Source organism: Podarcis gaigeae (assembly GCF_964106915.1).
Source record: "Podarcis gaigeae genome assembly, chromosome: 2".
NCBI classification, from domain to species: Eukaryota; Metazoa; Chordata; class Lepidosauria; order Squamata; family Lacertidae; genus Podarcis; species Podarcis gaigeae.
The window spans coordinates 110,969,164-110,996,421 of NC_139679.1; the positions used below are offsets into that span (position 1 = coordinate 110,969,164).

Sequence of the window (27,258 nt, forward strand, 5' to 3'; positions counted from 1 at the left end):
AAATGCCTAGTACTCGCCCTTCACTAGCTGTCTGGTCCCCTGCTTCTTCCACCTTCACTCAAGATAGCAGTTTTGCTTGGCATGAATCCACAAGAGCAACACACACACAAAGGCTGCTTTAGTCTTAGTGTCTCCCCCTGTTTTCTTTCTTCCTTGTCTCCCTGGTTTGCTTTCCCCACTTCCTATCTTCTCCTCAAAACCTACAATCCTAGATTGACTCCACCTACCTGGCAGTGAGTCCCACTGAGGTGAATGGGATTCACTTCTGAATAGATTTGGTGAAGGTTGCAGGGTCCTGTCAGAAGCTCCCCCTCCATCCCATCCAATCCTATCGCATCTATCCCAACCTGTGTTTTTCCTCAAGCCTTGACAGAGCTCTTTCTCATTTCTGAGGCAATCCTAACTTTTGGAGGTGTGTAGTGTTTTTGCCCAAGAAGCTGCTTTAAAGGGGAAGTGAGGGAAATGGGAAGCATCCTAAAGGTAAAGGGACCCCTGCCCATTAGGTCCAATCATGACCGACTCTGGGGTTGCGGCGCTCATCTTGCTTTATTGGCCGAGGGAGCTGCCATACAGCTTCTGGGTCATGTGGCCAGCATGACTAAGCCACTTCTGGCAAACCAGAGCAGCGCACGGAAACGCTGTTTACCTTCCCACTGGAGCGGTACCTATTTATCTACTTGTACTTGACGTGCTTTCGAACTGCTAGGCTGGCAGGAGCAGGACTGAGCAACGGGAGCTCGAACCGCCGACCTTCTGATCGGCAAGTCCTAGGCTCTGTGGTTTAACCCACAGTGCTACCCGCCCAAAAGCTGTTTTGCTGTCTTGAGAAGTCTAGAAGAGGAGATAGAGAGAGAGCTGAGGGGAGACTTCCGGTCGGCGCCAGCGATTAATGGCGGACTTCTCCCGGAGCTCTGAGAGAAGTCTGCTCCGCGGGATCGGGTCCGGCCGTTACGGCAAAGCAGGGACCCTCAGAAATCGCAGGCAGTGAAGCCTGAGAACAAGGAGGCTCGGCGGGTGCCTTAGAGATCTCCCCAAACTGCGAAGGAGCCTTTGTAAAGGCTTCGGAACGGCGCGGGGGGAGCGCGGCACTGAGAGCTGTCACCCAGTCCGTGGAGCGAAGCCGCATCGCCATTATCGGAGAGCGCTGATTTCTTCCTGCAAATTGGACTTAAAAAACTACTCGTGAGTAGGATTAAAAAGCTTAATTGGATCTAAGAACTTTGCGAATTCCATCACGGGAAAAGGTACAAAAAGGAAGTCTGCCTTTCCCGATCTGTAGATACATTAAAGCAAAGAGACTGCTAAACTGTAACGGCTGAAGATTGTCTTTGATTAAGTGTAACCCATTGATAAAAAGCAAGAACTAATCCCCCACCTAGCTAGCAGGAGCGGTGGGGATAATCCTTATTGACAGTTTATTTCCTGCATGAAGGGATAAAGGAAATTACATCCACTGTCTTCACGTCCTGAGGGAGGACTGCTCTGAAAGAAACAAAGACCTCTAAATTTTGGAAGAGGCTTATGAACTTTGCTGAGCTTTACTGAACTTTTCTGTAAGTTATTTGTGTCTGAGACTGTCTCTTAAAAACTGTTATATATCTGCAACAAAAAGTTGGAATTAAGAAGAATTGGGGGGGGACTATAAAAAGTATCTTCTTTTATTTGCAAAGACTCTTTAACTAAGCTGAGAATTTCCCCCCCTAGAGGAGACTTTGTTACTGTTGTATAACTAAACTACTAGAAGCCCAGCCAGTGGAAATTTCCTACTGAAAACAAACCGCCAAGTGTGGGACTGACCTTGACTGGGCATGATAGTGGCATGGCAGATGGGAAAGAAAAGATAGAATCACTTCAGGAGAAAAGCCTAAGATCTGGTAAACATTACAGAAGGGCCTCATTGTCAGGAGCAGCTGCAGCCTCACAAAAAAAATCCAAAGCTATGTCCTCAGAAGATGTTTTAGCCAGAGCACTGGAAAAAATAAATCAATCCCTGGAACTTCTTACAAAGCAAGGGAATGATACAAGTAAACAAGTTGCAGAGACAAATAAAAATGTAGCTGAGATCTCAGCAAAAATTGATTTGAATACTTCAAGTATAAAAGAATTGGGGACACAAGTTAACGCAAATGCTCAAAATATAGAGAAACTTTTAGAGGAATCAGCAACTACTAAGAAAATTGCCGAGGAGGCAAAGGAGCTGGCAACTGCAACACAAGAGAGAATACCCCCAGTTGTCAGGAAACTGGCGGAATTTGACTTGTCCTTTGCTATGCTGGATCTACAAAGGAAAGAACGCAATCTGAGATTGAGACTTGTACCAGAAAAAGAACAGGATAATTTGGTGGAATTCCTTACCAAAGAATTTCGTGACTTTTGGCAAGAAGGTTTAGAAGAGGATGAAATAAAGATTGTGAGTGCATTTAGACTTGGAATAAGGCAAAAAAGGAATAAAGCAAGAGACTGTCTGATTACTTTGAGATCAAAAGAAGAAAGAGACAAAATCTTGAATTTGCACTATCAAAGAACACTGGAAATTGAAGATTCTTTCGTGGAGATTTTCAAAGATATTCCTAAGGCTATCTTAGATGCTAGAGGTCAATATAGAGAGTTAGTCGTACTATTGAAGAAAAGCAGAATCTTCTTTAGATGGGAATTTCCCCAAGGTTTGTCTTTTAAATATAGGGGGGGGGGGAAATAAGAATTAAGACACTGAGCGACAAAGACAAGTTTTTGAGAGACCACGAAGAAGATTTGGTGAAGGAGGCGGAAGCTGGAGAGGAATCACCACCATCGGGAAAAGGAATCTTGAGCCTAGCAAACTTATCGTTTGGATTGCAGCTACCAACAGAAGAGGAACAACAATTAGGAGCTGTTGGAGGTGTAAGCAAATAATCCCATCATGGCTTTGCGACTTCTGAGCTGGAATTGTAATGGTTTGAACATCCCTCGAAAAAGAAAGAATGTATTTCATATATTAAATAAACAACAATTGGACTTAATTTGTTTACAAGAGACACATGTGATGAGAACTCATAGAAGACTACTTATTAACAAAAAATTAGGACAAGAATTTGTCTCATCTGATAGAGTGAAAAAAAGAGGAGTTGTTATATATGCAAAAGACAAATTGATGCCGAAATTGATGTTTAAAGATGAACAAGGAAGATATTTGGCAATTGAAATTCAAATTCAAGGACAGAAATTTTTGATTGTAGGGGTGTACGCACCGAATGAAGGTAAATCTGAATTCTTTAAGAAGTTGCATGAGATCTTATTGGACTTTTTAGAATGGAACGTAATTTTGATGGGAGATATGAATGGAGTTGTTTCCACAAACATGGACAAAGCGCAAAGACAAGTAATATCGAAGGATGGAAGACTTCCAAAAACTTTTTTCGAACTGACTGACAATATGGACTTAGTTGACATTTGGAGAACAAAGAATCCCCTTGAAAGAGAGGGAACCTTCTTTTCTGAAGCCAAAATGACCTGGACTAGGATCGACCAAATTTGGGTTACTAGAGGACTGGCACCAAATATAAAAAAAGTGGAAATCTGCCCAAAAACTTGCTCTGACCATAACGCTGTGAAGATGGAAATGAATCAAACAACAGCTGGTACCTTTAGATGGAGAATGAATGACACCCTATTCAGAGATAAAGAATTTTGTAAAAAGGCCCAAAAAACATTGAGAGACTATTTTGAAATTAATCTGAAGACCAAAGTTGAAAAAAGAGTAATCTGGGACGCAAGTAAAGCTGTTATGAGAGGATTCTTGATACAACAAAACGTACTAAAAAAGAGAAGCCAGAATGCGATAAAGGATAAGATTTTGGAAAAGATAAAAGAAGGAGAAAAGAAATTAAGATCAAAACCAAAGTCTCAGGAGATCTTGAGAGAAATTAAATTATATCAGGTTCAGTATATGGAATTAATGAATCAAGAAATAGAATGGAAAATTAAACAAATGAGACAAAAGACTTTCGAATCTGCTGATAAATGTGGTAAATTTCTGGCTTGGCAATTGAAGAAGAGACAAAAATTGAATACAGTGACAAATTTGGAAGTGGATGGAAAGAACATCTATAACCCAACTGAAATTAGAAGATGTTTCCAGAGATATTTTAAACAATTATATGCACAAGGGCCACAAAAAGATTCCGATATAGAACAATTTTTGAAGAAAAATGGATTGAAGGAAATTTCGAGTGAAGGCAAAGTACTTTTGAATCAGAAAATAACAGAACAAGAAATAGAGAGTGCCATTCAGAATATGCAACTGGGCAAATCTCCGGGGCCTGATGGACTGACTTCCAAATACTATAAAGCTTTAAAGGAATGGATATTACAACCTTTAAAGGAAGTCTGTAACAAGATCCTTGAGGGGGAAAAGGCACCTGATACGTGGAAAGAGGCTTACATCACGCTTATACCGAAGACAGAGACTGAGAAGACTCAACTTAAGAACTACCGCCCAATTTATTTACTAAATGTGGATTACAAAATCTTTGCTGACATTCTAGCTAGAAGATTGAAAAAGGTATTGATAGGGGAGATTCATAGGGATCAAGCAGGCTTTCTCCCGAGAAGACATTTATCAGACAATGTGAGGAACATTATAGACATTTTGGAGATGCTAGAAGTTAATATAAATACAAAAGCTGTTTTGATATTTGTGGACGCGGAGAAAGCCTTTGATAACATTTCTTGGACCTTTATGAAGAAGAATCTCCATGGTATGGGGGTAGGTCAAGGGTTTGAAAACGGTATAGGCGCAATTTATTCTGAACAAAAGGCTAAGCTTATAGTGAATAATGTGATTACGGAAGAACTCAGAATTGAGAAAGGGACACGCCAGGGGTGCCCAATTTCCCCGCTACTCTTTATTTCGGTCCTAGAGGTTTTGTTAAATATGATAAGAAAGGACCAGTTGGTGAAAGGGGTTCAGGTCGGAGCGAAACAATATAAATTGAGGGCTTTTGCAGATGATCTGGTACTCACATTACAAGAGCCAGAATCTAGTACTAAAAGAGTTTTGGAACTGATGCAAGAATTTGGTCAATTGGCAGGGTTTAAATTAAACAAGTTAAAAACTAAGGTATTGGAGAAAAATCTAACAGATACCGAGAAAGAAAAGTTTCAGAATGAGACAGGTTTAACTGTGGTTAAGAGTGTAAAATATTTGGGGATCAACATGACAGCTAGAAATATTAATCTATTTAAAGATAACTATGAGAAATGTTGGAAACAAGTGAAAAAAGATTTAGAAATTTGGTCAAACTTAAAGCTTTCCTTGTCTGGTCGAATAGCGGTTATAAAGATGAATGTATTGCCTAGAATGTTGTTTTTGTTTCAAACTTTGCAAATTGTGGACAAGATGGACTGTTTTAAGGGTTGGCAGCAAGACATTTCTAAATTTATCTGGCAGGGCAAAAAGCCCAGGATAAAATTTAAGATTTTAACTGATGTAAAGGAAAGAGGGGGATTTGCCCTGCCGGATTTGAAACTTTATTATGAATCAGCAGCTTTCTGCTGGTTAAAAGACTGGCTGCTTCTCGAGAACACAGACATTTTGGACTTGGAAGGATTCAATAATTTTTTTGGGTGGCATGCATATTTGTGGTATGACAAGGTCAAGGTGCATAAAGGTTTTAAAAACCATATTGTCAGGAAAGCATTATATAACGTTTGGATGAAATATAAAGATTTGCTGGAGAATAAAACTCCAAGGTGGCTGTCACCAATGGAGGCAAAAGCTTTGAAAAAACTTAATACGGAGGCAAACTGGCCAAAATATTGTGAAATTTTAGAACAGGAGGATGACAAATGGAAGTTGCAGAGTTTTGAGAATCTAAAAGACAAAGTCCGTGATTGGCTTCATTATTATCAGATACTGGAGGTCTATAAACTGGATAGGAAAATGGGCTTTCAGGTGGAAAAATCAAAACTGGAAACAGAGTTGCTAGAACCCAATACTAAGAATTTGTCAAAAATGTATAACTTGCTGTTGAAGTGGAATACGCAGGATGAAACAGTCAAATCAGCTATGATTAAGTGGGCCCAAGACATTGGTCATAATATTTTGTTTGCTGACTGGGAAAGGTTGTGGACCACCGGAATGAAATTCACGGCATGTAATGCCTTGAGAGAGAATATTATGAAAATGATCTATAGGTGGTACATGACCCCAGTCAAGCTTGCAAAAATATACCACTTACCAGATAATAAATGTTGGAAATGTAAAGAAAATGAAGGTACATTCTTTCACCTCTGGTGGACATGCCCAAGGATTAAGGCTTTCTGGGAAATGATATATAATGAAATGAAAAAGGTATTTAAGTATACTTTCTTGAAGAAACCAGAAGCCTTTCTCCTAGGTATGGTAAGCCATGTGGTGTCAAAGAAGGACAGAATCTTTTTTATGTATGCTACTACAGCAGCAAGGATCCTTATTGCAAAGTATTGGAAGACACCAGATCTACCCACTCTGGAAGAATGGCAGATGAAGATGACTGAATACATGGGATTGGCAGAGATGACGGGCAGAATCCGAGATCAGGACAAAGAGACAGTGGAAGAGGATTGGAAGAAGTTTAAAGACTATCTTAACAAATATTATAAAATTAAATGAAGACTAAAAAGATATGGGTTTAAAAATTTGGGGTTTACAGGGGAATTGATTTAGGGAGAAAAGAACGAAATTAATGAAAATTATGGAAATGTGGGAATGGATTTGCTGATAAAATAAATGAGATTAGAATACAGAAGGGGGAGGTGTGAGGAGGTCAGTGAAATTAGGATTTGAAATTATTGTTTGAATTTATACTTGTTGATGTTTTCGTTTGTTTGTTTGTTTATGTTCTTATTGTTTTTTATGTGTTTTCTTTAAAAAAAAACCTTTTAATAAATATTATTTAAAAAAAAAAAGAGAGAGAGAGCTGAGGGCAGAGTTGGAAGCGGAGTTTGAGAATACAGTGATACCTCGGGTTATAGATGCTTCAGGTTACAAACTCCACTAACCCAGAAATAGTGCTTCAGGTTAAGAACTTTGCTTCAGGATGAGAACAGAAATTGTGCTCCGGCGGCACGGCGGCAGCAGGAGGCCCCATTAGCTAAAGTGGTGCTTCAGGTTAAGAACAGTTTCAGCTTAAGAACAGACCTCTGGAATGAACTAAGTACTTAACCCAAGGTACCACTGTACTGCTGTGAGATGATCACAGAATCACAGATTTGGAAGAGACCTCAGAGGGTCATCTAGTCCAACCCCTCAATGGAGGTACCTCAACTCAAGCAGCCTCAAGTTCAGGTAGCCACTTAAATCGCCCCCTCCATTAACCACTATTGAAAGCCCCTTGAAAGCTCCCTTATCACCAATCTCTCCCTTTTTATCGAAGGGAAGGGGGCAAGCAAGCAAAAAGCTAGTCTTCTTTAACCCCCCCCCCCCATTTTTAATATGGAAGGAAGAGGGAAGCTATTTCACCGCCCCCCTTTGTTTTCTGCCAGTGGGGGTGTGAAATATATTCAGAGTCGCAAAGTGATTTCATGCTCTTTATTCAGCTCATAGTGGTGAGGAGGAATGAATGAAAGTCCCCTCAAAGTATCTGCTTTATATACATTATTTACACAATGGGCTGCCCATGATTGTCTAATTCCAGAATTCTACTGTAAGCCAATCTGGTTGTGGATTCACTTCTATCTGGAGCATGATTGGGTGGTTCCTGCCAACCAATCATACTGCTGCATTGTTCTAGGACCAATCAGACTGCTGCATTCTGAATCCTATTGTTCTAGGACCAATCAGACTGCTGCATTTTGGATCGTATTGTTCTAGGACCAATCAGACTGCTGCAGTTTGGATCCTATTCAACTCAGTACATAAAACCCCTCCCCTCTAAGTTCCAGTCCTGCCCGGGAGGTCACATTCATAGTCCTCAAGGTACGCCGGCAGCCTAGGTGTGTGTTGCAGCCTGGGGTGTTCCCTGGTCCAGGGTTCAGGTTCTGGCTCGTGTTCCAAGGATGCTGGCTGTGATGGGGCTGTTTGGTCTGGCGCAACCGGCTCGCTCAGTCGTGGTTCTGGTTCCGGTATCCTTTTGGCCTCGCGGGTCCTCTCTGTATTTACTGATTCTGCCTCTCCTGCTGGCCCCTCCTGTTCTATGGGCCTCATTGCCCCACTGTTCCCTTGGGACTCCTCTGACCTGTCCTCCTCCTGGTTTTCTTACGGGAATCGTCGCCGTATCTGGTCGCAGTGGCGGCTCCAGCATTGCCCCCCATCCGTTAGCACCTCGTACGACACGGGGCCAGTGACCCTGGTGACTGTGGCGGGTACCCATGCTGGGCCTGCCCCAAAATTCTGGGTCCTGGGCCTCGAAGGTCCGGGGGTTCCTGCCTTCCCCCACCCCTACCTTATCCTGAGCTCTATCGGGGTGGAGGCGGTCCAATCTGATTGCAAGGCGCCGACCCATTAGTAGTTCAGCGGGGCTCCGGCCAGTCGTTGAGCTGGGGGTGCTGTGCTGTGCTAGAAGGAATGTGGCAAGGCGGTACTCCCAATCCCCTTGCGTCATGCAGCGAAGGGTGTCCTTGGTGGTCCGCACCATGCGTTCTGCTTGGCCATTGGTGGCAGGGTGGAATGGCGCCGAACGGATGTGTCGGATGGCTTTCTGCGCTGTGAAGGTTTGGAATTCTCCTGACGTAAATGCAGTCCCATTGTCTGAGATGAAAGTGTCAGGGAGCCCGTGGGTTGCAAACAGCCTGCGTAGTACCCGGATGGCTGTGGACGTAGAAGTGGACGGTACCAGTGCGACTTCCAGCCATTTGGTGTAGGAGTCCACCACTATGAAGAATGTTTTCCCCTGAAAGGGGCCAGCAAAGTCCACATGCAGGCGTGACCATGGTGCTCAGGCGGACTCCCAGGACTGGACTGGGGCCCTTGGAGGATCTGGGCGGGATTCTTGGCAGGCCTGGCAGTGTTTGACCCAGGCCTCTATCTCTCCGTCGATCCCTGGCCACCACACATAACTCCTGGCAAGGGCCTTCATTCTTACTACCCCTGGGTGTGTTTCGTGTAGGGCTGTGAGGACCCTTTTGCGGAGGGGCTGGGGAACAACGACCCTGCTTCCCCATAACAGGCACCCCTTGTGGGCAGACAGTTCATGTTTGCAGGTTGTGTAGCCGGCAAATTCTGGCCCGGGGCTGCTGCTGAGCCATCCCCTCCACACCCAGTCCAGGACCCGGGAGATGACCCTATCTTTCTTGGAATGGTGTGCAATTTCTTGTGCCTGAATGGGGCAGTCAGGAAGCAGCTCCAGGCTCATAACCTCTTGTGCAGGTGCTGGGTCAGGGCCTGTTTCCGGTAGTGGTAGCCTGCTGAGGGAGTCCGCATGGCCCATCGCCTTCCCAGGGCGGTGAATCAGCGCATACTGGTAGCTGGCAAGGAAAATTGACCACCTGAGGACGCGAGGAGACAGCACTTGGGGGGTCTGCTTTTCTGGGGCAAACAAGCCAAGCAACGGCTTGTGGTCAGTCACCACGGTGAAGGGCCGCCCGAACAAGAAATCATGGAATTTTTTTACTCCCTTCACAATTGCCAGACCCTCCTTGTCGATTTGCAAGTAGTTCCGCTTGGTTGCATTGAGTGTCTGGGAAATGTATGCCACCGGTACCTCTCTTCCATCTGGGAGTTGGTGTCCCAGGACAGCGCCAATGCCATAGGGCGAGGCGTCGCATGCTAGCACCACCGGCAGCCTCTCGTCGAAGTGTGCCAAGCCCGAGTTTGGATCCTATTGTTCTAGGACCAATCAGACTGCTGCAGTTTGAATCCTATTCAACTCAGTACATAACAGGGTGGGTGGAGGGAAGAAAATGAAGCAGCAGCAAATAATGATGTTTAGGGGTGGGGAAACAGATGTGTGAAAAAGCAAAGGGGAGAGGGGAGAATTGGGAAGAGTTCAAGGCTGAGGAGGCGGGGTAGAGATTGCCAACACAGAGAGAAGGGAGGAAGGGAAGGCAGCATGCTGCTTTCTGCCTTCCAGGAGGCTCACAAACACAGAGAATGGAGCAAACGGGCTTTGAAGGCATGGCAATTCCCACCCCCTCTTAACTTCTAAGCAAGTGTCTCTGTCCAGAGAGGCAGGGGAAGTATCAAGGCATCATCAGTCCAGGGAGCTCACGAACCCTCAGAATAAGGCAAAGGGTTTTGTTGTTGTTGTTTGCTCTTTTTTCCTCTCTACAAAGAGGAAAAGGGGAAGGCGGGGGGGGGGGCGTGTTGAAAAATAGAACAGCACGCTTCCGCGGGTCATTCCACTACTACTACCAGGCATTCCCAGGCTGTCACGTGGCCTCCCTGAGGAGAGGAGGCAGTGTTCTCACCCTGCGCCGGCATGTTCCTTAAACACTCTTGGAACACAGAAAGAAGAAGAAGTTATTATTTATAGATCGAATCCGTTAGTCTTACTCAGAGTAGACCCACTAAGCAGCATGAATAGCTTAGCTCTGTTCATTTCAATGTTCATTTCAATGGACTTACTTTGAGTAAAAGTTACTTGGCTACAAATTAATGATGATGATGATGTGATAGGGAGACCGACCTGGAACCATTTTTGGTTCCCAAACTGTCCAAATGTTTTCTCTGCAAGTTCAAAGGAAAATGTCTTTTCCTTCACAAATCCTGTCTTAAGGGTATGTCTGTGTTGGAATAGGGTGTGAGCCTGTGACATGGCCCAGGAACCAAGTATTTATCATTATCAAGTGACCTGCCAGACAGGAGATAAATGACAGGAGAAAAACAATATTCAAATTTCTGTTTTAGACCACCTTTTCTGTGATGTAGGAGGGTGGTCTTAGGTCACACCCCTTCTGTGATGTATGTATAATGTTTCTGGGGGTGGTCTTTATCTACATGGTGGCAATTTCAAAAGTCTTTATAAGGCCTTGCGCGCCATTGTTCTGGGTTCCTCCTCCTTTCCTGTGTGTGAGGGGAGCACCCTGTTGCAACAGATCAATAAAGATCAGGCTTACTAGCTGCTTTGCTTCTCAATATTCTCTGATTGGCCTCTGTTATTTTCTCCTACCAATAGGGAACCTAACGTAAGGACTCTATATGGGCTCTTGGATACCCCATAAGGGGAAAGGGCAATTTTTGTTTACAACAATGACAATGATGCACACAGGACAAAAACATCTCTCGGCTTCCAACCCTAGATAACTCAGTTGGTTAGCACATGGCACTGTTAACACCAAGGTTGCAGGTTTGATCCCTGTATGGGACAATGGCTTGGACTAGAAGATCTACAGGGTCACTTCCATTGTACATTTCTATGATTCTATGTCCTCTGGCCGCCTCCATTCCCTGCCCCCACCCAATGTCCTTCCAGCTCCTAAACACAGAGACAAGACCTGGCCACGTGGATTCCTGCAGTTCCTGCTAGGCTACAGTGGTGACATGAGAAAGATGGACATATGAAGATCTCCTAGTTAAATCGGAGGGAGGCTGGAAGATTAGACCCTATGAAGAGCTGAAGGGAAAGTTAAATGGTTGGTTGCAGTATCATCAGATTAATGCGCTGTGGCTCGAACATAAAAAAACAGGGATGAGTGGAAAAAAATCGAAATATCAGGTAGAAATTCTGGAATGTAACACCAAACTCCTCTCTAAAATGTATAAGCAACTGTTGGTCTGGGAAACTAGGGACGAAGAGGTCAAGGGGGTCATGGTTAAATGGGCCAGAGATTTGGGACGTAATCTGGAACAGGAGAAGTGGCAGAAATTATGGAAGAGTGGTATGAAGTTCACGGCATGTGCTGCCCTCAGAGAAAATTTAGAAAAAATGATGTATCATTGGTACATCACCCCGGCAAGACTGGGGAAGATGTACAAAAACGGAAGCAGCACCTGCTGGAGATGTAAAAATAAGGTGGGAAATTTCTTTCATATGTGGTGGACTTGTGAGGTGGTGAGAGGATTCTGGGATCAAATCTATGATGAATTAAAGAAAATACTAAAGTACAATTTTCCTAAAACACCGGAGGCGTTTCTCTTGGGTATGGTAGGAGAGGAGATCAAAAGAGAGGATGAAACTTTTTTTCAGTACGCCACGGCTGCGGCCAGGATCTCACTGGCGCAAAACTGGAAAACGCCTAATACCCCCACGATCAAAGAGTGGCAGATGAAACTGTTCCAATATATAGAGCTAGCGAGACTGACACAAAGAATTAGGCATCAAAATAACACTAAATTAAAAAATGATTGGAATAAATTTTTAGGTTATATGGAAGTTACTTTCGGAATTACTAAAGTTACAGTGGATGGAATTTAATACTTGCAGTGTTTGGATCACAGTAATGGTAGTGTAACCTGCGAGAAAGTTATAAGAGTTCTTAACCCAAACCGGGTTGGATGGAAGTCATTGTGTTTGTAATTTTTGGTTTTTTTTCTTTTATTACTTGTTCTTTCCTGTTTTTTTTTTATTATTTTAGGTATGTCTTGTTGTTGATTTTTTCTACTTGTTTGTTTTTCTCTTTTGTATGGTGCATTTTGTAAAAACTTAATAAACAGAAAAAAAAGAGAAAGGACACACTGGAAGGGGCATGCAAAAAGCCCTGCAAGCCAGTCTGCATAAAAAGATGTTGCTTGGTGAATGCTCATGGAAAAGAGCCTTGAAGCCAATTCTTTTTTAAAAAACGGCCTAGGACCCTCGTACCTACGGGACCACCTCTCCTGGTATGCCCTGCGGAAGAACCTACGGTCTGCAAATAAAAACATCCTGAAGGTCCCAGGCCACAGAGAGGTTAGGCTGGCCTCAACGAGAGCCAGGGCTTTTTCAGCTGTGGCTCCGATCTGGTGGAACGCTCTGTCACAAGAGACTAGGGCCCTGCGGGACTTGACATCTTTCCGCAGGGCCTGCAAGACAGAGCTGTTCCACCAGGCCTTTGGTCAGGGCGCAGCCTGACTCCATCCTTTGGCAATCTTCACAGAACTTTAGCTGAATGGTTGCCTTCAATTTGATTTTAATTAATTTTATAATGAATGATTTTAGAATGTTGTACTATTTTATTGTTGTTAGCCGCCCTGAGCCCGGCTTCGGCTGGGGAAGGCGGGATATAAATAAATTATTATTATTATTTATTATTATTATTATTATTTAAAAGTTAGATACTGGAGTCGTGTGCAGTATTAAAAGATAGAGGTTGATGAATACCCCTCTCACGTGCCTAAAGTCTGTTGACCCCTGACCTAAAGTGCTCAAATAACTTTAAAACATGCTTGTAGAGATCTGCACAACCCTACAAGTAGATTTGTGTTTAAATGACATGCTTTATCATAGCTCTGGATAAGCGTAGCCTTCCAGATGTTGTTGGACTGCAGCTCCCATAATCCTGGGCCAGTAGGGCTAATAGTCAGGGATAATGGCAGTTGTAAGTAGTCTACAATGTCTCAAAGACATAAATAAGCAAGCCCAACCCCATGTATGCCCATGGGTGCCAGGGAGGTTTCAAAATGCTCCGAGGGCAGCAGAGATAAAAGCAGCGAAAGGGCAAATGCTCAGTTTTTGGAAATATAAATTCTGGTACTATTGGACTCCGGCACTATTTGGAAAGTGTGGACTCTTTATTATTATTATTAAACATTTTCTTGGTTTACGAAAGTGTGTGCAATGTCTCTCTCATATATTTTTCTCCATGTAACATTTTTACAAATCAGTTTCATTTGTTGAGACATTAGGAAGAAAAGGGGGGAAGAGGTGGAGGGGTGGGGAAGATGGGTGGGGGTGGAATTGGGTGGCCATGTTTCTATTTTACTTACCATATGTAGAATTTGGTGTTAGCGTTGCTTCTGCAGGGTCTTTTCTGACCACCTGTGGTTGGCTGTGGTGGTCTTTGTTTTCATGTGTGAGTGGGGTGGGTGGGTGTTTTGGATTAGGTTAGCCATATTGATTTGTATGCTGTTGGTACATTTTTGTCATTTTCTTGTTGGGCTGTGTATGTGATAAAGGGGAGGCATACTGGGGTGAAAGTGTCTTCTATTTGTCCCCGTGTCAGTTTCAGTTTATTGGTTAATTTTTCTAGTCGGGCTGTTTCCCATACTATTTGGTACCATTGGTCCATGCTTACTCCTGACAGGTCTCTCCAGTGTCTGGCTATGATGCTTCTGGCTGCTAAAAGTAGGTGGGTTATGAGTTCTTTGTGGTGTAAGTGGGCATTATTGTTTTGGAAGATGTTTAGTAAGGCCAGTTCTGGGGTAATTTCTAATACAGTGGTACCTCGGGTTACATACGCTTCAGGTTACAGACTCCGCTAACCCAGAAATATTACCTCGGGTTAAGAACTTTGCTTCAGGATGAGAACAGAAATTGTGCTCTGGCAGCGCGGCGGCAGCAGGAGGCCCCATTAGCTAAAGTGCTGCTTCAGATTAAGAACAGTTTCAGGTTAAGAACGGACCTCCAGAATGAATTAAGTTCTTAACCAAAGGTACCACTGTACCGTCTTCTTTCTCATAGCAGAGTAAGACTGTATTAAAGGTAAAGGCAGTGGCGTAGCGTGGGGGGTGCAGGGGAGCCGGCCGAACCGGGCGCAACATCTGGGAGTTAGGGAAATCCACGGGTTAGGGGGCACAAATCCATGGGTTAGGGGGCGCAAATTACTTGCCTTGCCCCGGGTGCTGATAACCCACGCTACGCCACTGGGTAAAGGGACCCCTGACCATTAGGTCCAGTTGTGACAGACTGGGGTTGCAGTGCTCATCTCGCTTTATTGGCTGAGAAAGCCGGCATACAGCTTCCGGGTCATGTGGCCAGCAGGATTAAGCTGCTTCTGGCGAACCAGAGTAGCGCAAGGAAAAACCTTTTACCTTCCCGCCGGAGCAGAACCTATTTATATTTTGATATTTTATTATTATTATTATTATTATTATTATTAAAGATTTTCTTGATTTACAGAAGTATGTGTAATGTCTCTTGTATTTTTTCCATGTAACATTTTTACAAATCAGTTTCATTTGTTGAGACATTAGGAAGAAAACTGTGGGGGAGAGATGGGGGGTGGGGGGTGGGGGGGTCCGGTGGCGGTGTGTCTATTTTGCTTAATGTATGTAGCAGTATTTATCTACTTGCACATTGAGGTGCTTTCGAACTGCTAGGTTGGCAGGAGCAGGGACCGCTGACCTTCTGATCGGCAAGTCCTAGGCTCTGGTTTAAAACACAGCGCCGCCCGCGTCCAAGTCTGTATTGCAACAAGGGAAATAGGCGAGGGGGAGTGGTCATTACAAGTAAAAAAGGGTGTGGGAGGATTCGACGACCACTCATCGCTCCGGCAGGCTGGCTTCAGGATCGTTACCACGTCCCGGCGAGAGGTGACAATTCCCCAGAGAAAAACAGCGCAGTAGGTAATCTAAAAGGGATCCTCCTAGATCAGGCACCAGGAGACCTGTTGCACATGCCTGCAGTGGCGGAGCTTCGTGCTGGGGGGGGGGCGAGAAGGCGGGGGGTGGGCACAGCCGCGATGGTGCCCTGCCGGGGTCGCGCTACCGGGCGTGGGGCACTCCCCCGCCCTCCTCTTCCTCCGCCAGTGCATACCTGCCTGCCCTAGATCTTGTGACGAGCAAGACCCTGCATATTTAGCTGTGCACGCTAAAGTCCTAAGGGATGCCTCGGGCGCTGGCCCTTTAAAGAAGGGGGTGAGCCCTGCCGCCCGACAGGCTGGGCCTGAGGCGGTTACCTCCGCCTGCTTAGAGCTCCCAAAGTCTCTCTGGAGTCCGGTTAAGACGGGGTGGGGGTGGGGGCTAGCTGGCCGCTTTTCGTTCGGGGAAGGAAGCCGCCAGATGGCACCATAGCCGCGCACCGTAGTCGGATCGCCCGCGTCCCCCAGTGCGCATCATCTTTGCAGCTCCTGGCGCGCCCCGGGAGTCACGGACTCTCCAACAAGCTGCCATTCTCCCCCGAAGGCGCGCTCCTCCCTTATCTCCCGAGGCAGACGGATGCTCACCGAGGCCCTGCCGCGATGTAAGCAGACTTGTGGGGATGGGGGTCTTATAATTGATTCTGGGGTGGAGCTTACCTGTCGCCTTCCGCGCAAAAGTAGTTTATTCAAGTTGGCACCGCTGTTGGATAGTGCTTGCTGTTGCGCCCCTCTTCGGTTCGTTTTTCGTTGCAGGTGTGCGCGCAGACACGGGGACAGAAATGCGCCCGGGCGAGCTCAGAGCGGAAAGGGCTAATGCAGGAGGGAGGGCGAGCGGGAGAGACGCAGCCTAGATAACATCCCAGATTCGTAGGCTTGGTTTCGCGCCCAGCACGTGTAAAGCTCTTCCTTTCCTCCATCAACTTAAATAGGATAGTTGTAAATAGGCGCTGCTCCTTCTCTGACAGCGGTCACTGTGTGAATAGCAGAAGTTATAGCCAAATAGTTTTATTTTATTGCACCTGCTTCACTAGTAGGCACTGTGATCGGAGTGTGGCCGTCCCAGAGAGTGGGATTTCAGTTTGCTTTTCAGATGCACTTAACAAACAGGCGGGGAGGAAGGGGGTCGGAGAAGAGAGAAGGCGGCACCTCTGATCCCAGAGGCCTTGGGGATAGTGGGCTCTGGCGGTGGGGTAAGCGCGCTGGCTGCGGAGATTCCTCCAGTTAGGCTACCGTGGTGGCATGAGAAAGTACCCACTGGAAGGGACATAATAATAATAATAATAATAATAATAATAATAACAATAATTTATTTGTACCCCACCCATCTGGGTGGGTTTCCCCAGCCACTCTGGGCAGCTTCCACAGAGACCAAAAATACACTAAAATGTCACACATTTAAAACTTCCCTGAACAGGGCTGCCTTCAGATGTCTTCTGAATGTCAGGTAGTTGTTTATCGCTTTGACATCTGATGGGAGGGCATTCCACAGGGCAGGCACCACTACCGAGAAGGCCCTCTGCCTGGTTCCCTGTAGCTTTGCTTCTCGCAAGAGGGAACCGCCAGAAGGCCCTCGGTGCTGGACCTCAGTGTGTCCAGGCTGAATGATGGGGGCGGAGACGCTCCTTCAGATATACTGGGCCGAGGCCGTTTAGGGCTTTAAAGGTCAGCACCAACACTTTGAATTGTGCTCAGAAACGTACTGGGAGCCAATGTAGGTCTTTCAAGACCGGTGTTATGTGTTCTCGGCGGCCGCCCCCAGTCACCAGTCTAGCTGCCGCATTCTGGATTAGTTGTAGTTTCCGGGTCACCTTCAAAGGTAGCCACACGTAGAGCGCATACAAAAAGCCCTGCAAGCCAGTCTGTTGCTGGCAGACATGGTGGCCTGCAACAACTTTTTCGCGGAGTTGCGCACTGCTGTTTGTCCACACTGCGGGTTGATCCGGGGCTGAGAGAGAAACTTGCAACAACCCTGCAGTGTAGAAACGCTCTTCTGGGAGTGGTGGCTGCGGCAGGACTGCATTTCCAGCCGAAACACAAACCTGCAGGCTGCAGGGAAGGTCAGTCAGCCTCAGTTTCCCTCCTCTGGATCATAGCTGTCAATCAAGCCTCACCTGTCCCGGGGACAGTCTACGGGATATCTAAAACGGCGCTGGAATAAGGGAATTTCCCGCAAAAAAGGGAAGGTTGACAGCTATGCTCTTGATCAAGCTCAACTTCACGGTCAGAGAGAGAGAGAGAGAGAGAGAGAATGCCCAAACACGGCTATTTTAAAATACTGGATCTCTCATTGGGTTTCTATGGGTATGGGCAGGTTTGCTTCTGATATAGGAGAGAGGGAATGAAATCGGAAGCCAAGCGGATCACTCTACTTAACTTCTTATGTCTAGGTGCTCATCACAAGTATGAGTAGCCAATGGCATCATGGAGATAAGAATGCTATAGAGCAGCCGGCGGCGGCGTGGTTCAATAGAACAGCGCCCCGAGGAAAGCCGGCTGGCTCAATCCAGTCCAAGGCAAGGCGGAGCCCCATCTGAGTTGACACGTTCTGGTATTTTGGATTCCCTCGCCGCTCACAGCCCGATCGGCAGGCAGGAGGCGGGGCAGGGTGCTTAAAGGAGCAGAAAACTACAAGCGATGACGAAGCTGCAGTTCTGGAGGTGCTTTAAAAAGTTTGCCACTGTCTGCGTAACAAGATGTTGCTTGGCGAATGCGCATGGACAGGAGCCTTAAAGCCATTTTTTTTTTTAAGTTAGTTATTGGGGTGATGCACTTCACAGAAGTGTGACTGGCCCAACGTCACCCAGCAGCTGCATGTGGGGGAGCGGAGACGCGAACCCGGTTCCCCAGATTAGGAGTCTACCGCTCTTAACCACTACACCACACTGGCTCTCAAGAACTTTGCTTCAGGATGAGAACAGAAATCGTGCTGCAGCGGCGCGGCGGCAGCAGGAGGCCCCATTAGCTAAAGTGGTGCTTCAGGTTAAGAACAGTTTCAGGTTAAGAACGGACCTCCAGAACAGATTAAGTACTTAACCCGAGGTACCACTGTATCTCGCACCCACTCTTTTGGCCCGACTGGAATGTGGCTTCGAAATCCAAATGCTTGCCTGCCTGCGTCAAGGACAGAGAAAGGTGTGAGAGTAGTGTATAAACTAGCTTAAGACCGTAAGAATAGCCTGCTGGATCAGGCCAATCTCCCATCTAGTCCAGCATCCTGTTCTCACTGGGGCCAGTCGGATGCCTGTGGGGAACATCAGCGCAAGCGCACTCTCACCTCCCATGGTTTCCAGTAGGGTTGCCATATTTCGAAAAGTGAAAATCCGGACAGCACTTTTCAGCGATTTCCGAACAGACACTCCTTAAGGGGGCTGAATACCGGCTATGACAGGGAAATTCCTGGTGTATGTTGTTGTTGTTGTTTAGTCGTGTCCGACTCTTCGTGACCCCATGGACCAGAGCACGCCAGACACTCCTGTCTTCCACTGCCTCCCACAGTTTGGTCAAACTCATGCTGGTAGCTTTGAGAACACTGTCCAACCATCTCGTCCTCTGTCGTCCCCTTCTCCTTGTGCCCTCCATCTTTCCCAACATCAGGGTCTTTTCCAGGGATCTGTCCTTCCAGTGAGCACTCAGGGCTGATTTCCTTAAGAATGGATACATTTGATCTTCTTGCAGTCCATGGGACTCTCAAGAGTCTCCTCCAGCACCATAATTCAAAAGCATCAATTCTTTGGCGACCAGCCTTCTTTATGGTCCAGCTCTCACTTCCATACATCACTACTGGGAAAACCATGGCTTTAACTATACAGACCTTTGTTGGCAAGGTGATGTCTCTGCTTTTTAAGATGCTGTCTAGGTTTGCCATCGCCTTTCTCCCAAGGAGCAGGCGTCTTTTAATTTTGTGGCTGCTATCACCATCTGCAGTGATCATGGAGCCCAAGAAAGTAAAATCTCTCATTGCCTCCATTTCTTCCCCTTTTATTTGCCAGGAGGTGATTGGCCCAGTGGCCATGATCTTCGTTTTTTTGATGCTGTGCTTCAGACCATATTTTGCGCTCTCCTCTTTCACCCTCATTAAAAGGTTCTTTAATTCCTCCTCACTTTCTGCCATCAAGGTTGTGTCATCTGCATATCTGAGGTTGTTGATATTTCTTCCGGCAATCTTAATTCCGGCTAGGGATTCATCCAGTCCAGCCTTTCGCATGATGAATTCTGCATGTAAGTTAAATAAACAGGGAGACAATATACAGCCTTGTTGTACTCCTTTCCCAATTTTGAGCCAATCTGTTGTTCCATATCCAGTTCTAACTGTTGCTTCTTGTCCCACATAGAGATTTCTCAGGAGACAGATGAGGTGGTCAGGCACTCCCATTTCTTTAAGAACTTGCCATAGTTTGCTGTGGTCCACACAGTCAAAGGCTTTTGCATAGTCAATGAAGCAGAAGTAGATGTCTTTCTGGAACTCTCTAGCTTTCTCCATAATCCAGCGCATGTTTGCAGTTTGGTCTCTGGTTCCTCCACTCAGCAACTACGGTAATATTCGGAAACACTGCTGCCCCCAACTGGACAGGTGGCTAGTAGCTTTTCTCTTTCCATTTTCTTTGTGCCATGCATAATTTTATAAACTTCTATAGATTATGTAGTTTATGTACAAAGGCAAAAATTACAGTAGCTGCCCTGCTGCCCTTTGCTTCTAGCTCTGTGGAAGGCGACACCCTCCACTAAGTAGCTGAGAAGGAAATTTGAGGGGGAAAGATTCCCCACCTCTCTTCTTTGCCATGGCTACTCAGACCTCAATGTATTTTTTAAAATATTTTTTTGAGGGGGTTGTCCTCTTCACTTAAATATTTGTACCTCTGCAAACCTCAATTTTTGATACTTCCCTCTTGTTTCTCATAAAGGCGTCTGGTGCTCTTAATAGCATGTAGGCAAGCAAGGGTTGTTTTGCTTGTAAATAAGATTTTCTATTATTTTTCTGAAGGTTGAAAGTTCTGCTGGAAGGTGAGCCAAAAATGGTGGAACAGGCCAATACCTACGCGAAACCTGTAAATGGAGCAGAGCAAGTTACGCTTTTGCTTCAACAGAATGGAGCAAGTTACAATTCTGAACATTCAGAGAGGAAAGAAAATTCTGGTAAGCAAGTTAATGCTGATGCATGAAAAGTATTAAGGTCCCAGGCCACAGAGAGGTTAGGCTGGCCTCAACTAGAGCCAGGGCTTTTTCGGCTGTGGCTCCAATCTGGTGGAACGCTCTGTCACAAGAGACCAGGGCCCTGCGGGACTTGACATCTTTCCACAGGGCCTGCAAGACAGAGCTGTTCCACCAGGCCTTTGGTCAGGGTGCAGCCTGACTCCCTCCTTTCGCAATCTTTACAGAACTTTAGCTGAATGGTTGCCATCAATTTGATTTTAATTAATTTTTATAATGAAATGTTTTTAGAATGTTGCACTATTTTATTGTTGTTAGCCGCCCTGAGCCCGGCTTCGGCTGGGGAGGGCGGGATATAAATTAAATTTATTATTATTATTTATTATTAAGACGTAGACTGGAGACAGATTGTAGTTGGTTCTGGGTTTTTTTTAAGAGCGAGCTCTTAAAAATCTCTTTTTAGAGAATGCAAAGTCATTCCATTTTGTAAGCCCAGCCTATGTAGCCAAGGGTGGTGATGGGCCGTATTCACAATAGTGTGGCTGAAAACGAAAGTGGACCATTTTCAAAAGAAACAAATAACTTTCACAGAGACTTTGTTACCAACTGAAGTGAAGGGAGTCAAATATCCAGTGAGCTTGCCAGACAGCATCAATGAAAAATCACCTGTAGCCATTGTATGATTTAATAGCCCAGAAGTCTGAAAAGTGTTTCAAGTTAGCAGAATAATGAATGACTGCAGCCAATACAGTGTGAATGATACACTGCTGTGGAACCATGATTTGTGATATTTGGTGCAAAATCCAACTTTGTCAGAATCCCACATTTCATTCTTTTTTTTTTAAAAAAAATAAAGTTTCTAGTCCATATAATTCCATGCCAGAATGCCTACTCAGTCTTGGAAGCAAAAGAATGGCTAAGAAGGTTTTATTTAACAGCCAGGGTGGTTGTGGTGGTGAATCTTCATTTATCTGCAAAGCTTTTTAATGCTAATATGTTGAGCTTGCATAATCTATACAGATTTCAGAATTGCATATAACTTTGATCACTTTGGTGCAAAAACTTGGGAGGGTTGTGTGGTTTTGGTTTGTTTTAGTGCAGAATACTCACAAAACTGACCAAAAGATTATTGATTACGAAGCAGACATCTAATATATGCATTTCTCTCTCTCTCTCTCTCTCTCTCTCTCTCTCTCTCTCTCTCTCTCTCGTAGTGGATGAAAATAAACCAGAGATGGCAAAGAAGGAGAAAACGTATACTTTTAAAGCTCGGACTCTGTATATCTTCTTAGCTGTCTCCGTTTCCTTATTTATTAGCGATATCGGCCTTGCAGTTGCCGTTGGTGAGTTCTGTTCCCTTATCCATTACCTTTGACTGCCACCTTGTGGTCATTGTTTGCTTCTGTGCCTTAACAGGCAGAACAGTGGGACCTTGGCAAACACGTGCTTCTATGTCTGTTTGCCAAGGTAACACAAATGTGGAGGAAACAGGTGGCAATCTCAGGGAGATGGAGCTCCTCTTCCACGTAACAAATTTTCCCCTGAAAATGCTTGCCCCTGAATTAGTGTTTTGTAGTGTGCAGAGGACCGCAGCCTTAGCTTCCGTAAGACCAGCAGGAGACGGCTCTGGCAATGACTATAATGTATCACGGTTTTAGGACTACAATGTCCATTTGACCGATCAATGAAAAACATTTTTAATCAACTAAAAATGTCTCCCGTGTTTAGTCAGGTCAGCAGCCCCCCCATTTAATATTAACGCTTCCAAAAATTGTGGGCGTCAGGCACCATTTTAGAAGAGGCTTTCTGTTTTGGGCAGACAAAAGACATTCCCCTTATATTGCCTTATATTGTTTGGGTTTTCCAGGCCGCAGCTGAACTTCTGGGGATGAGGGCCACTGAGGGGCAGGGCTGGGGTGAAAAAGGGGCAACGCAACAGGTGTGGTTCTTTTTTTATTATTATTAATTTTTTATTGATTTTCCAACACAAATTGTAAACAAAACAACACAAACAAAGAAAACATACAAAGACATATAAACATGTATAAATTCAAAACCTCATTTTCATAAACCTTACTTCTCCGACTTCCCCTTACCTCCCCTTTTCTGCATCCCTGTTTTAAACTTTTTTCAGCAACCCCTCACGTCAATCAGTTAATAACATTTTCTTATTTTGATTTCATTCTCATACTTTATCAGTTACAGCTGTAATTCTATATTTTCCTTTCCCTTGACATTTTAACACTCATTAATTTTACAACAGTTCTTAAGATATACTTTAAATTTCTTCCAGTCCTCCTCCACCGTCTCTTTTTCTTGATCACGAATTCTGCCAGTCATCTCGGCCAATCCCATGTAGTCAATCACCTTCGTCTGCCATTCTTCCAGCGTAGGTAGTTCTTGTGTCTTCCAATACTTTGCTAGAAGGATCCTTGCTGCTGTGGTAGCATACATAAAAAACGTTCTGTCCTTCCTTGACACCAACTGGCCGACCATGCCCAGGAGAAATGCCTCTGGTTTCTTATGAAAAGTACATTTAAGTACCTTCTTAATTTCATTATAAATCATTTCCCAGAAGGCCTTAATCCTAGGGCAAGTCCACCAAAGGTGATAAAAGGTACCTTCAGTCGCATTACATTTCCAGCAATTACTGTTGGGCAAATGATAAATTTTTGCAAGCTTGACCGGGGTCATGTACCACCTGTAAATCATTTTCATAATGTTTTCTCTTAAGGCATTACATGCCGTAAATTTTATACCGGTGGTCCATAACTGTTCCCAGTCAGCAAATATAATGTCATGGCAACAGGTGTGATTCTTAGCTTTGTACCGTAGACCACACACCAGCTAGAGCAGCGAACCTGCAACAGGCTAACGTCAGAGCCTTTAGGGAAATTGTCAAGTATAAGTGTCACTCAATTTAATACATGTTGCTTGATAATTAGACTGCAGTCCTGTACCACAGGAAGGCAGAACCCTTTTTGAGCATCATAGGAAACCTTCCAGTATGTGTGGAACAAAGTATGTATCTACTAGTTCACTTTGCATTTAGTTCACAGTTTAATTCAATTTCTTCTGAATGACCCTTGGCAAAAAATTTTTTATAAAAAGATCAGCATCCAGAACGGTATAAGCTGCTGTGTTGATATATAAATTATATGTAAGAAGACTAAGGAAACATCAAGGCACACAGATAGTAGAATCTTTATTTTATTTTCCCCAGCAATTATTAAATTTTAGCTTCAAGGCGCAAAGAGTTTTGGAGAGTTAAGAACAAATATAAGAGAATGAACTTGAAGATGGATTAGAAATTGTGTGCTTCAGAGATTATTATTATTTTAACAAATTCAGTGAACTTTGCATTTTTTTTACTTTCTCTTCTGCTCTATTTTCTAAAGCAAAAAAGGGCTCCTTTTCCTACTTGTGTGGAAAAGCACAAAGCTATATTCTAGTCAAGCAAAAGACAAGAGGCTGGGTTTAATTAATTCAGTGGTACCTCTAGTTATGAACTTAATTCGTTCCGGAGGTCCGTTTTTAACCTGAAACTGTTCTTAACTAGAGGGGTGTTTTCGTTAATGGGGCCTCTTGCTGCTGCCGCGCTGCCAGCATATGATTTCCGTTCTCATCCTGGGGCAAATTCTCAACCCAAGGTAACTCTTCCAGGTTAGCGGAGTTTGTAACCTGAAGCGTTTGTAACTCGAGGTATCACTGTAGTTGCGCTAGCTGGAGCCAGCACAAGTCCCTCTAGTGGAACAAGCTTTCTCCCTGCCTGGCCCCCCTAAACAGCTTGGGGTGTGTGTCAGGAGAACCCTCAGAACAGACTGTGGGAAGGAGAAAGGGAGAAATAGCTTGGAAACACACATGTTTTTGCTTGCCCGATTGAACAATTTCCTTAATGCTAGTTTAAATTCCACCCAGAGACTTCTGCACTCACATGTCAAAAGTCATAATTCAAGAATGCATCATAGCTGGGTCAAACCTAGGCCTGCAGCAGGGCAGGTGAGGGGGGTGGCCTGGGTCCCAAGGATCAAATATTTGAGGACTGGAGGGCTGTATTTGGCCCTGTCTCTGCAGTAAGGAGTTAAACTGTGTTAGGAATGGCACCAGTCAGGAAAAGCACACAGCGATGAATAAATGGACTATTCCGCAGTGCTAGCAGATGCAGCTGTTTTCCCTCTTAATGTTAAAGTAATAGGCCTTTGTTTTCAATCACCTTCTTCAGAGCTATTGTTCTTATTCCTATGCAAAGATTTGCAAATTTAATCTGTGGAATTACAAATTGGTATGTTACCTGCTCAGAAGCAAGTCCCACTGGGCTGGAACTCCCAGGTCAATGGTTGTGGGATTGCAGCCTAAGTAGAGCAACAATCTTCACTTTCTCTACTCAGAAGTAAGCCCTATTGAATCCAGTGGGGCTAACTGCCAAGCTAAGTGGAGTTTGGGTTATAGCCCCCTCTATTTCCAGAGCAGTAGCTGTGCAGTTAGGTTAGCTGCTCTTAAATTACTTTCTTTCTTTCAGGTATCTTGTGGACACGCAAATCAACGGATCCGTACCCTTCAGATCACAACCCCTGCCCTCAGGGCTGGGTTCTGTCAAAACCCACACCATCACATCCGCACCCTATCTGTGTCACCCCCTGCCCTCAGGGCTGGGTCGTGCATGAAGCCTGGTGCTACTATTTTTCAACTGCTGAGACAAACTGGAACTCCAGTCAGAGCAACTGTTCTTCTTATGGTGGCTCCCTGACGGCAATCGATACTCCAAGTGAAATGGTGAGAGCCTTTCCAGTCTGCCCTGTGGACTTCATTATAAGCAAGTAGCATTTAGACCAAGGCTGTATTGTGATTTACCAGTTAAATCAGCAGTGGGGAGCCTCATGTCCACCACAGCTCCCAATCAAGCTCAGTGCTTCTGTCCCAGTTGCCAGTCATCCCATTACATTTTATGAATAGCACAGATAAGCCTATCTCACCTCTGATCTTAACACTGACAGGGGCTCTTTCCCACCAGGAGGAATTGACGGCCATCATTAACTTGGATGGCATTGAAAGAGGATTAAGTTAGAGAAATGGAGGAGAGTAGCTAGGTTCTCCATGCACTGTAAGAGACAGAATTCCATTGGCCCTTACTTCAATCTTTGAACTTAGTGCTGTAGGGGTTAGCTAAGAGGAGTAGATAACGCCCGTCTGCTTGCTCTTTAGAGATTCTCTCTCAAGGGGCAGGTAGAAGGATCTTTCCCTGGCACTGGAGTGGAGGGGCCTCAAATATTCTTTGGGTGCACATCATCTCCCGGTCATTCAGAATTATGACATTGGACTCCTTCTGGATTCACCGCCATGCCTGAAACTTTAGTTTGCTGTATCAACCAGGGATGTTTCATCAGCTCAGTTTGGTGCACCTCCTAGATCTACACCTCAGCTGGGTTGTGGATGAGACCCTCCTGACTGTACCATGACCTACAGAGCTCCATCTGGTGGAGGTGCAGAGCAGGGCCTTCACTGTGTTGGCGCCTACTGTATGGCATTCAGTCCTTGTGGCATTCAGTCAGGCACCACCCGTAGAGTGCTGATTTTTCGTAACTTTGTTGATCACTGCTTTTTACCAGATATTGTGTGAACCATTTAGATATTTCTTTTTTGTGACTAAAAAGTGGTATAAAAACATTTTAAGTGAACCATCCTGCTTTTGTAGCTTCAAACTGGACTACTGTACTGTAATATATTTTCTGTGAGGCTCCCGTGGATGAGAGTTTAGAAATACCATTGGCTGTAAAACACAGTTCATCGTGTAATGGCAAGTGGTATATGAGCCCATAGCATATTTTGCTTGGTTGTTTCTAATTCATCTCCTGCCTTTCCACCAGATGGTGCTCAGTGTTCCAGCCTCTCTGCATAAATGGCCCTCTGGCCACAGTTATTTTGGCAGCCATCTTGCCAGATTTCTCTGAAGGGAAGATAAATTCTCCCAACAGTTTCCTTGGACGTGGGGCTCGCCATTAGCAGTTGCAGGGCCACAGCTTCTTTCTCCTCCTCCCACTGTCGCCTAAAGGTTTTTATTTTTGTTGCCACGGCAACAGAAGCAACTGTAGGAGCATTCTGGCAGCCATTTTGTATCCCCCACAATGTCCTGGGCCCAGCATCATTTCAGGGTATGTGGGAGAGTGCATGGAATGGCGGCTACAAAAAAACCCCTAATGAATAATATTAAAATATAAATTAGCCTTGAAGACTAAAAAAAAAAAAAAGACTGTTAGTTTTTGCAGTTAGCTTTTATATTACTGTTTTTCTCAACTGCTGTGGCAAATGTTTAAGCATGTTAGTATATTTGAAGAAAATCCTGCCAAGTGTGTTGAATTTCTGAGGTTCTTCTTTTTGAAAATGATGATGTTCTGAAAAGGGTCTGTCAAATACTGAGTTGCTATGTAGCCTTTTTAATCCATGGGTAGGAATAATTGTTGCACCCGAGCAGAGACAAAAGGAGCCAAACGACACCAAGGGGTTAATCCAGAGAAAGAGCGTTTTATTCTGCCATTGGGGGGGGGGGGCAGAGGCACCTGTGTGATTCAGTTCACAAAAGACAGGCCTCACCGAAAACATTTTACAAGCAGGTTTTATCCTTTTTTCAAACCCCTTTTTTCCTCTTCCCCTTCACAGATTCTTACATAGAAATGTTGCTTTTCATTTTCTGGCTCTGTTCCCGGAAGTATGTTGCAAATCAAT

The 27,258-nt window shown here is 44.8% G+C and overlaps 1 protein-coding gene and 1 long non-coding RNA gene across 3 annotated transcripts in view; one reads left to right on the forward strand and one right to left on the reverse strand.

The window, feature by feature from the left end:
• LOC310837896 (C-type lectin domain family 2 member D-like) overlaps window positions 1–27,258 on the reverse strand; it is a 201,075-nt gene that overhangs the window by 42,579 nt on the left and 131,238 nt on the right. The gene's annotated exons all lie outside the window — the stretch shown is intronic.
• Window positions 1–27,258, forward strand: part of LOC310838112 — a 71,745-nt gene that overhangs the window by 41,436 nt on the left and 3,051 nt on the right. Inside the window, exons 3-5 of one of the 2 annotated variants that reach the window (XR_014560682.1) lie at window positions 20,372–20,523; window positions 21,753–21,881; window positions 25,058–25,311. This is a non-coding gene — a long non-coding RNA (uncharacterized lncRNA). The remainder of the gene's footprint in view (window positions 1–20,371; window positions 20,524–21,752; window positions 21,882–25,057; window positions 25,312–27,258) is intronic. The other variant, XR_014560683.1, reaches the window with a different exon arrangement.